Genomic DNA, 11,776 nt, shown 5'->3' with positions numbered 1-11,776 from the left:
AACCATACAAAGACAATATAATCAAGGAGCAAACACATAGAACGAAATTAGACACAATATAACATGTTTTGACCAAGCAAAAATGAAGAAAAAGCTTAAGAAAGTGTTTATCAAGAAGCCCTAGATCTTGATAGCAAATGATGGAAACCTTCTAGAGAATCTGAATTGGCTTGGCTTTTCCTTCAAGTTTCTCTCTAGACCTCTGGCTTCTTGACACTTCTCAAGCTTCTCCAAGGATTTTAATGGAGGTAGAAGCCTCGATTTTCATCTTAGGAGGTGAAGAACACTCATCAAGTGATGTCACTCCTTGGAAGAAGATGAACCACTTCAATCCTCACTACACTCTTTAGGAAGATGATAAAAGAATTAGATCTAAATCAAAGAGAGTTTGTGACTTTAGGGAGAGAGAATTCAGGAGATAAACTCGACAATTCTCATTAATAACATCCCAAAGTGAATTTTACAAAGGAAGAAACCTATATATCGAGGTGGAGTAGCTTGTAGAGCAAGTTAGATAAGGTAGGCACAAGGTAGTAACACTTAGATCTCGATTGGTCAATCCTAGCTTGCCAAGTGTCACCTTGTCTCTTAGAGAAGACAAGGAAGAGACATCTAGATCTAGAAGAGCCAATCAAGAGGTGCCAAGTGTCACCTTGTCTCCTTGGCTAATAAGAACAAAGTGTGTAGGAGAAGCTAAATGAAACTCGGCCAAAGAGAGAGCTAGACAACCATGGCTTGTTTCCTACATCCAATCCAATCCAAAAACCTTGGAATTGGTTTAGTTAGGTTCTTCAAATGGTGGTGAGACCTAGCTAAATCAATTCCTTGAAAAAAAAAAACGGAGGAAAACAAGTCTAATATGTAAAATTTGGCCTAAGCCCACCAAAGGCCCAATTACTAGCTTCACCTACATACTTTCTATTTGACACCCAACTTCTAATACTAAAAAGTCTCCAAGTAACATATTGTAGAATCCTAAGGGTATAACCTACAAAGAAAGAAAAAAAGGAACCTCACTAATACAAAGACAAAAATATACCTATACAAGTATCAACTATGTACAAGTACTATATAATGTATATAAAATGGAGACTGAGAGACTAATAAGAGGAATCATACTCAATGCTCATGTAGAGCATAAGTCTAAGAAATAACTCCTTTATAAAATCCTCCTCTAACCTCCTAACCATGGGCCTAGTTAAAGGTCCAATGGTCTTCATGTATAAACTCTCCTCTGATGGTCCTCCATCAGATCTGGTGATGGAGCTAAGTTGAAGAAGATTGATGAACTTCAACTCCTCCATGCTTGGACCGAATGTTCTTGAGGTTAATCCCTTGGTGAAACTTGAATCTCCATGAAAGAAGCTTCCATGGAGGAGAAGCCTTGAAGAGGAGGTTCGGCCACTTCCTAAAACTTGTGAAGGAAGATTGTTGAACCAAGGCAAAGTTGAAGAACTTTGCTAGAAACCTTAGAGTGTAGGTGCTCACGGTTTTGGTGACTCTTGTTTGAGAGAGAAAATTCAGATTTTATTTCTCATATTTGACAAAAGTGATTACAAATGAAGGGAAAACAAATATATAGGGTGGAGGTTGCTTGTAGGAGAAGCTAACCTTAACCATGGTTCAATAGGAACCATGGTAAGGTTCACTTAACTCCTACGGTTTAGCTAGCTTGTAGGAGAAGCTAACCTTGACCATGGTTCACTTAAGAACCATGGTAAGGTGAGCTAACCTTACTTGAGTTTAGAAGCTTGCAAGACAAGCTTCAAAACTCAAGAAGGAACACTTAAGAAATTCGGCCAAAGAGGAAAGGATGAGCTAGGCGGCCTTGAACAAAAAATGCTCCATGGATTAATTTGAAAAACTTTGATTTGGTTTAGTTAGGTTCATCATATGATGATGAGACCTAGCTAAATCAAATCTATGAAAAATTAGGAGCAAAATGAGTCCAATATGCAAAATTTTGCCTAGGCCCAACTCAGGCCCAATTTCTAAACACACCCTCAAGCATTGCTAAATGTCACCCCTTTTCCCTACTGAAAAAATACAAAATGAAAGTATAACTAGGGAGGTTAAATGGAGCTAAACTCTCCAAGCAGCCTACCTTAAAAACAATATACAATCACTAGGAAAAAGCAAGTAAAGTGCCTCACAAATACAAAGGCAAAAATAACCTATACAAGAAACTATTTACAAAATATATGAAAAAGGTCTTTAATATCATCCCATTCCTCTTGGTTCTTTTAGTATATCACCTCTTGGATTCCTTGGCCTTGGCCATAGTCTATCATCCCTGATGGAGGACCATCCTTGGTACTTCACTTCATGTGAGACCCATCACTTGGTTCATGACTATGGTCAATTTGAGTAGTATAGAATTTATTGCTTTATTCCAATTTTACCCTTGTATTTTGGGGTATTTTAGTCATAGGATTTATTTTCTTTGTATTTCCCATTTTACCCTTGTATTATGGGGTGCTTTAGATGATTAGGTTTTTAATTTGGGCTAGGGTATTTCATGAGGAGGTGACGCATTTTTTGGTGAGCATTGGACCTATTTTTGGTGTTAGAAAGGCTTAGGCCCAAGTAGAGGGCAAAGGTTGCATGGACTTATCATGCACCTAGAAATAGTCAATCTAACCCCTAAGATTCCATCCTTGGTCACCAAGTAGCATCTAGGGTTCATTTGGCATGTCATTTGGAGTGCATTTGCCTTATGAATTTCGGCCATGCATGTCCCAAATGCAACCCTAGATGCCTCCCCTCCTATAAATACCCAACACCCCACCACTTGTAAATACTTTGGAATATATAGATTTTGAGTGAGCTTTTATGCCTCAACATCTCTTCCTTAGTCACTAGGTTAACTTCGGCTAGCCTCCTTCATTCTCCACCCTTGGAGAGTGAAACCCTAGAGTGGCCTCCACCTATACTTGGAGTGAGCCAACCTTGAGCAACCAAACGCCATTCACCTAAACACTTCCGCCACCCTAAACCTACTTCACGCCCATCTTCCTTTTCCCATCATAAGTCACCTTTTGTCTACCCTTTGGTGAGCCTAGATCAAGGGCAAGGTCTTCCCCCTTCACACTCTACATCAATCATGGAAGGAGGAAGCCATCAAGTGGTATCAAAAGCCAAGGTTCATCAAGGGTAAACGTTATTTTTTCTTGTCTCCTTTGTCTTCTTTCCATTCGGTCTTTATCTCTCTTTTGCTTTCTTTGTATGACCAAATGTTTGGGTTCATATTCTTGCCTCTTGTGAACCTTCCTTGAACATTTTAGGTTTCCATTGTTAGGTTTTTGCCATGCTTTTCAAATTTTTAGGTTGAGTCTCACATGAACATGCCATGAACATGCTTTTGATTTTTGAATCCACCTAAGTTTTGTCATTTTATGTTTCCTATATTTTGTCTACATAATTTCCATGTATGTGCCAAACACCTTGCATGAAACACATGAACAAAAATACCATGATGCATCATTCTAAGTGGGCGTGACATTTAGCTACCATCTAGGAGTCATTCATGCATGCTACTTAGTTCTAGCATGTTCCTTGAATTTTTGAGTTTCCATGTGTAAAAATGCTTCCTTGCACATGCATATAAATTGTTGCCCACTTTCCTTGCATTCTCACTTGATTTAGTCAACATTGTATGCCTAAAGAAACCCTAAAAGAATCTAAGAGGTGTGCTGAAAAATTTTGTGCAAACAACTTGTACTAGATAGTACAAATCATTTTCCACTCAAAAGATACCCTAAACACCTCTAAAATCACGCCACTTGTCCTCCTCTCCTTCTCCTAAAATTTAACCTAATTTTCACCACCCACAAGTGCAAAACCTAAGCAACAATGGGCTGACATTAAAGAAAAGAAATTGGACCCAAGAAGCCTAAAAGAAATTGACGTGAAAAATAGAACAAAAGAAGAAAAAGTATCAAAAAAAAATTGGACCAAAAAGGACTTGTTGCTAGACTTGTGGACTTGGACCATTACCTAAGAATTTGGAGTTGGACTTGTGACATTTTTGGACCATTGTTGAGACCTTAATATTGGCTGGACCGAATCACTAAAAGACTTAATCAAGTGAGCATAAACACTAATCCACTCTAGTGCCTTTCTAGGATTAATCTTTTGTGTGCTTCCTTTTTTTTGATTGAGTCTTAATTTTTAGTTTGTCTTTCTTTGGCCTCTTTTATTTTGTCTCCATCAATTCTCCTTGAGTTTAGCCTTCCTAATTGTGCTTTTTCAGTTTTATTTCTTGGACTTTTGCTCTTTGGGTTGGTTTCACTTTACTTGTAGGTGAAGAACTTCTCTAGCAAACTATCACACCCTTTGGTGGATTTGAGTGGAGGAGTGAACCGAATCCAAACCTAGCCTTTGGAGGGATTTCACTACACTAAAAGGAGTGATCAAACACTTGGAGAGGACTAACAAGTTTGCTCTTTGTGAAGGAACCCAAGTGGAGGAGTTTGAAGACTTAGACTTGTGTTTTTCATAATTTTGCTTAATTTTTCTTCTTCTCGGCCTAGTGTGTTTTTGGGCCTTAGTTTCATTCTTTTTGGTTTGTAATTTGGCCATTCTTAAACCTCTTCATTTTGGTTTAGCTTCGTGTAGTTTGAAGGTGATTTGAAAACCTTCACCTAGGACCTCGACTAGAATATGTTTTAAGTGCTTTCCTTTTGCATGTTTTATAGTTTTGGTAGTATAATTGCTTAGGCTTTTATCTTTGTCCCCAAATCCGTTTAGAAGGCTTTCTTTGCCTACTAGGGGTAACGTGCACACACACACTTTATTATTGTGCCAAATTGTTTTGTAAGAAAAGTAGAAAAGGCTTACTGATTTTTACTTGATAGGGCTTGGTTATTAAGTGATTCTTTGTAGTCCACCTCCCCTTGAAAGTTCACTTTGTACACTTAGGTCTTTTCCTACCTATCTTGTACCTTGAAAACCCTTTTTGTGAAAACCTTTTTATCACTCACTCTTTGTGAAAACCATTTCAAACCCTTTTTGAAAACAACTTTGTGAAAACCTTTTTGGATCAAAGATGAGTGATCATTCTAGTGTCCATGGTCATAATTCTCGTAGTACTAGGTCTAGTGTTAGGGATGAACTTAGGCAACTCAAAGAGTACCTAAGAAAAAAAGAAGAGGAAAATATAAAAAGAGAGGAAGAATTAAGAAAAAAAGAAAAAGAGTTTGAAAGAAATAATGAAGAAATAAAAAGATTGCTTGAAAGACTAGTTGTGGGAGGAGAGGCTAGTGGTTCAAGACCAAGAGTCACTTCTCCTCAACCCTCAAGAGGTAAGGGGCATGTGCATTCAAGTTTTCATGAGGAGGAAGGGCATCATACCCAACCTCCAAGTGATATCTTCTTTAGTAGTCATCACAATGATGATTACTATCAAAGACCCCCAAGGTATCATAGAAATAGGGAGTCTTCCAATAGGGAACCTAACATCACTCTTCCCCCATTTCATGGCAAAGATAATGTTGAAAGTTATTTAGATTGGGAAATGAAAGTTGAACAACTTTTCTCTTGCCATGGAATAAGTGAAGATAGGAAGGTTTCTTTAGCAACCCTTAGCTTCCAAGAGCATGCTATGTATTGGTGGACCTCCTTAGAAAAAGAAAGGAGAATAAATCATGAGCCCCCAATCCAATATTGGAATGAGCTCTGTAGTGCCTTAAGAATGAGGCATATTCCTCCATACTATGACCGAGAGCTTATGGACAAGCTACAAAGATTGAAACAAGGGTCCTCTAGTGTGGAAGAATATAGGCAATCTATGGAGTTGCTAATGACGAGGGCTGGGATTAGGGAGGAAGAGAGGACCACAATCTCTAGATTTCAAAGTGGTCTTAATCTTGAGATAAGAGACAAAGTTGAACTTCTACCTTATAGGGATTTGAATGAACTTGTTCAACTTTGCTCAAGAGTGGAGCATCAACTTACAAGAAAACCTTTTCGAAAAGACTCCACTCCCTCTTATTCCAAGAGTTTTAAGAAGGAGGGTCACTCTTCCCTACCTTATCCCAAAGAAGAAAAAGAAAAAGAAAAAGAAAATTCATCTTTTAAAGCACCTTCCAAAGAGTCTAAGTCAAGTGAAATCAAGTGCTTTAAGTGTCTTGGAAGAGGACATATTTCTTCTCAATGTCCTACAAAGAAAACCATGGTTTTAAAAGCCCAAGATCACTATAGTAGCCTTGATGAAGCTACTTCATCTTCCTCTAGTAGTGAAGAAGAAGCCATAGACTCCGAGGAAGAAATTTTACCTTGTGAAGGAGACTTACTATTGGTTAGAAAGCTTCTTAACAATCAACCTAGTGACATTGAACAATCTCAAAGAGAGAACTTGTTTCAAACAAAATGCAAAATTCTAGAAAATACTTGTTCTCTCATTGTAGATAGTGGGTCAACTTCAAATTGTTGTAGTACTAGATTGGTTGATAAGTTAGCCTTGACTACAAAACCTCATCCTAAACCTTATAGAATGCAATGGATCAATGAGGAGAGAGGTGTTGTAGTTAACCAACAAGTAAGCATACCAATCTCTATTGGCAACTATAAAGAAGATGTTTTGTGTGACATAGTGCCATTAGAGGTTAGTCATGTCTTGCTTGGGAGGCCATGGCAATTTGACAAGCACATAATCCATGATGGCCTCACCAATAAAATAAGTTTCCAACACTTAGGTAAGAAGTTTGTGTGGTGTCCTCTATCACCCTCTCAAGTGAATGAGGACCAACTCAAACTAAAGGCTAAGAAAGATGATGAAGAGAAAAGCAAAAACAAAAACAAAAAGAAAAGAAAAGAAAAAAAGAATTTTTCCTTTGAAGACAAAGGGCTAGGTTCAAAAGAACCTTAACCCTTGTGCCATCCTCCTTCTTTTGGTGCCAAAGAAAGATGGCAATGGAGGATGAGCACCTTTTTAAAAGCCATCATTGCATAAAAGGCACCCAGTCCCTAAGATAGATGATTTGGTGAATGAATTGCATGGGGCCAATAATTTTAATGGTGATGCCTCTTTGGCTCTCTCCTTTCCCTAGCACTTTCATTGAACAAATTGTGTACTTAAGGATTGCATCGCTAAAGTTTTAGTATTTTTTTTACTTCCCTAATTGTGGTTTCACATCTTTTGAAGGATCAATGGAATGGAAGAGCTTAAAGATTTGAGGTCAAATCCTTCTCAAGAAGGAGGGTATGATGGAGGACCATCCTTGGTACTTCACTTCATGTGAGACCCATCACTTGGTTCATGACTATGGCCAATTTGAGTAGTATAGAATTTATTGCTTTATTCCAATTTTACCCTTGTATTTTGGGGTATTTTAGTCATAGGATTTATTTTCTTTGTATTTCCCATTTTACCCTTGTATTATGGGGTGCTTTAGATGATTAGGTTTTTAATTTGGGCTAGGGTATTTCATGAGGAGGTGACGCATTTTTTGGTGAGCATTGGACCTATTTTTGGTGTTAGAAAGGCTTAGGCCCAAGTGGAGGGCAAAGGTTGCATGGACTTATCATGCACCTAGAAATAGCCAATCTAACCCCTTAGATTCCATCCTTGGTCACCAAGTAGCATCTAGGGTTCATTTGGCATGTCATTTGGAGTGCATTTGCCTTATGAATTTCGGCCATGCATGTCCCAAATGCAACCCTAGATGCCTCCCCTCCTATAAATACCCAACACCCCACCACTTGTAAATACTTTGGAATATATAGATTTTGAGTGAGCTTTTATGCCTCAACATCTCTTCCTTAGTCACTAGGTTAACTTCGGCTAGCCTCCTTCATTCTCCACCCTTGGAGAGTGAAACCCTAGAGTGGCCTCCACCTATACTTGGAGTGAGCCAACCTTGAGCAACCAAACACCATTCACCTAAACACTTCCGCCACCCTAAACCTACTTCACGCCCATCTTCCTTTTCCCATCATAAGTCACCTTTTGTCTACCCTTTGGTGAGCCTAGATCAAGGGCAAGGTCTTCCCCCTTCACACTCTACATCAATCATGGAAGGAGGAAGCCATCAATCCCCTCTCTCTTGAAAAGGATTTGACCTCAAATCTCGAGGGTCCTCATGATTATTGGCCATACCTACAAATATATAATAAAATTCATTAGAGGTGATATTTTCAACAAATAAATGTGAAAGGAATATCCTAGAAGGAATCCTTTCATGGAACCTAAAGAAATCAATGACACTAGACCTACTAATATAATGAATATGATCCTCTCCTAAACATAGACTAGGTATATTATTAAATCCTAAAAATGTGCTAAAACTAAAACTATAGCACACTAAAGACTTAATCCTAAAAACTAAAATATCTTGCCTAAAGTACCCTATGTGGTAACCTAGGCATTTCTTAGAAAATAAGGAAAATACTACTAAGAAATTTCCTAAACAATTTTGGATTATATTATTTGTTGGATGGTTATGAAAAGAATTTGTCACAAGGAACCTTGAAGGTTCATATGTTATATCCAACAAATAATATATTCCATAAATTGGGTGCATTATTGACACAACTAAGGTAGGACAAGTCCTACAAAAAGGAAGGCTATCTACCTTGGGCACCACCAAGGAAGTAGCATAAGAAGTAGAACTAAATGAAGTCCACTTCTCCTTCACAAAATCTTGAAGTTGAGATTCTTTTTCTTTAAAAATAATGGATTTGTGAATCTCTTCTTCAAGACTAGTGGCAGCGTGAGGGTAAGAGTTAAGGTCTTTATGAATAAAGAGAATAGTTTTCATAGATTCTTTAGTGATAAAGCAATTCTCTTTAGACATAATTCCCTTAGAGGATATTTCTTCCTCTTTACTTTTCCCTACCTTTTCTCTTTTTCTTTTGTTTTTCATTTGTGCTTGATCCTCAGCCACTTGTTGAGGTGAAAGAGGATAAAGTACAAATTTCTTTTCCTTGTGAGTGAAGGAAATTTCATTAGTAAGACCATTATGTATAGTTTTCTTTTCAAATTGTCATGGTCTTCCTAACAAAATATGACAAGCTTTCATTGGTACTATATCACATAAAACTTGGTCCTCATACTTCCCAATGGAAAACTTGACCTTCACTTGTTGGTCAACTACTATGTCGCCATCCTTATTAAGCCATTGCAAATGATAAGGTTGAGGATGTGGCATAGTAATTAAACTCATCTTTTTAACCAACCTAGTGCTACAACAATTGCACCATGAACCACTATCAACAATGAGAGAACAAGCATTATTTAAAATATTACATCTTGTATGAAAGATGTTCTCTCTTTGTGATAGGGTACCACTAGGTTGATTATGAAGAATTCTCCTAAGCATTAGGAGCTCTCCTTCATAAGGATAAACTGGCTCCACTAGAAGAGGAGGTAGTAGTCTCTTCTTGACTACTATAAGTGTCATGCCCCCTTAAGATCATGACTTTCTTTGTAGGGCATTGAGAAGCAATGTGGCCTCTCCCTAGACACTTGAAACATTTAATATCACTAGTCTTTGTGCTAGTGTGTGGAGTGTGGGTACCTTTACCCTTCTCTTGTTTTTATCCTTATTCTTAGCTAATTCCTTGGAGGGTTCTAAAATATTTTTCTTTTCAAAAGATTTTTCCTCCTCCATGTAGTCTTTCTTAAGTGATCTAGAGTGGGAGCCTTCTCTTTTAAAAGAAGATTTTCTCAACATTTGTTGTTCTACCCTTACACAAAGTTGGACTAAATCATTTAAGTCCCTGTAGGGTAGTAGCTCCACTTGGTCTCTAATCTCTAAGTCAAGACCACTTAGGAATCTAGCTACAGTGGTGGCTTCCTCTTCCCTAATACAAGCCCTCATCATTAAAAGCTCCATTTGTTGCATGTACTGTTCTACAGACATGTCTCTTTGTTGGAGCCTTTGGAGCTTATTCATAAGCTCTCTCCCATAGTAGGTGGGAATGTGCCTCCTTCTCATTGCACTTTTGAGATCATTCCAATATTGAATTGGAGGATTATTGTGGAGGCGTCTCTCTCTTTCTAGGGCTGTCCACCAATACATGGCATGCCCTTGGAAGCTAAGGGCAGCCAAAGAGACTTTTCTCTCTTCACTTACCTTGTGGCAAGCAAAGAGTTGCTCAACCTTCATTTCCCAATCTAAATATGCCTCCACATCATCTTTTCCAAAAAATTGTGGGAGGTCAACTTTGACTTCCCTAGGCTTGGGTGTCCTTCTAGGAGTATGTTGGTAGTGATCCCCTTGATTCATGCTTTCATTAGGGGATGTGTATTGGGAATGTGAGCTCCTACTCTTTTTCCTATGTTTCTACATATCTTCTTTTAATTTTTCTTCCTCTTGCCTTAAAATTCTCAATTCTTCCTCTAAATAAGCAAGTTGTCCTTCTCTTTCAATTCTTTCCTTCTCTCTTTGAATGGACTCTTGCTTTTTCCATAATTTAAGTGATTTTAGCTCTTTAGTGATGTAAGAAAGACTTTTTGGAGAGCCATCACTTTCACTATTGGAGGAATTTTGAGACATTTTAATTCAAGAGATTTTTCCACACAAAAATAGTTTTTATGAAAATAAGATTTTTTTTGAAGTGCTTAGACTTGGCACTTGGAGGTCTAAGAGTACAAATTGAACTTTGGAGGGAGGTGAGCTACTAAAGAGCCACTTAATAACCAAGCCTCTTCAAGTAAAAATCTCTAAACCCCCTTGTACTTTTGTCTTGCACAAAACAATTTTCACAAAGAACTTTTCTTAAAGAAAAATAACAAACAAGTGCCTATGTGTACAGTTTATAAGATGCTTGAAAACATAAAGAGCAAGAAAACATAAATTGCTTGAAAACTTAAATGACTGAAAACATAAACTAGGCGTGGTAAGCAATTTAAACCTAAATGAGAGCTTGAAAGGCACCAAAGACCTTCAAGGACCACTCTCACAAGTACTACACGTGATTAGCTATAAGAGTTCTTAAGGAGAGATGGAGATACACCAAAGGCACTCCAAGACACTCCTTAATAAAGGCCTTGTACAAAAATTTAGAAGACAAAAATTACAAATCAAATGAAATTCAAATTTGTTTCAAATGAAATGTAAATTCACACTCCAAGTGAAATGTAAATTTACTTTCAAATGAAATTAGAGGCTGCACAAAGAGTTTAGAACCAAAATATTCAGCCACTAATTTAGTGACAAATGTTAGTGACGGATTTAGTATTGACAATTTTAAAGACAAAATTTCCGTCACTAAATTTGTTGCTAACTTTTCACAAAAAATTTCACAAACAATTTGCTCCTTGTTGATTCACTCCAGCCACCAATACTGCTGCCTCACAAGGTGTTTCACTCTTCTTTTAGAAGAAACCTTGACTTTGGTTACTTCTAGGTGTGTTCAAGAACCTTGCCACCAAGAGAGAACAAACTCCCTAAGCAACCACCAAAGCCTTCAAGTAGATATCCTTTGCCTTGGCCTCCTACACCTTTTAAGAAGCACTCAACCACCTTCAAGACTAGAATATTAGTGCTAAAACTGAAAATGAAAAATTTAGAATGGCTACACCAAGTGGTAGAAGAAAATGAGACAAGACTAGAAAGAGTTCCACAAAATTTGACAAGCAAAATTTAAGGCAAATTTAGAAAGCTAGCACACAAAAGAATAACCTAGGAATGGTACTAGAATGGATTAACAAATCAAAAGCTAAGATTAGAAAACAAAATAAGACTCAAAGATATGGCTGGACCAATGCAAACATGTCACAAAAATTTTCCAAATCCGAGAGCACACAACACCAAATTTTCACTCCTATGGC

This window comes from Cajanus cajan, chromosome 4, assembly GCF_000230855.2.
Source record: "Cajanus cajan strain Asha chromosome 4, NIPB_CcT2T_4, whole genome shotgun sequence".
Taxonomy (NCBI): Eukaryota; Viridiplantae; Streptophyta; class Magnoliopsida; order Fabales; family Fabaceae; genus Cajanus; species Cajanus cajan.
This window is presented reverse-complemented; position numbering follows the sequence as displayed.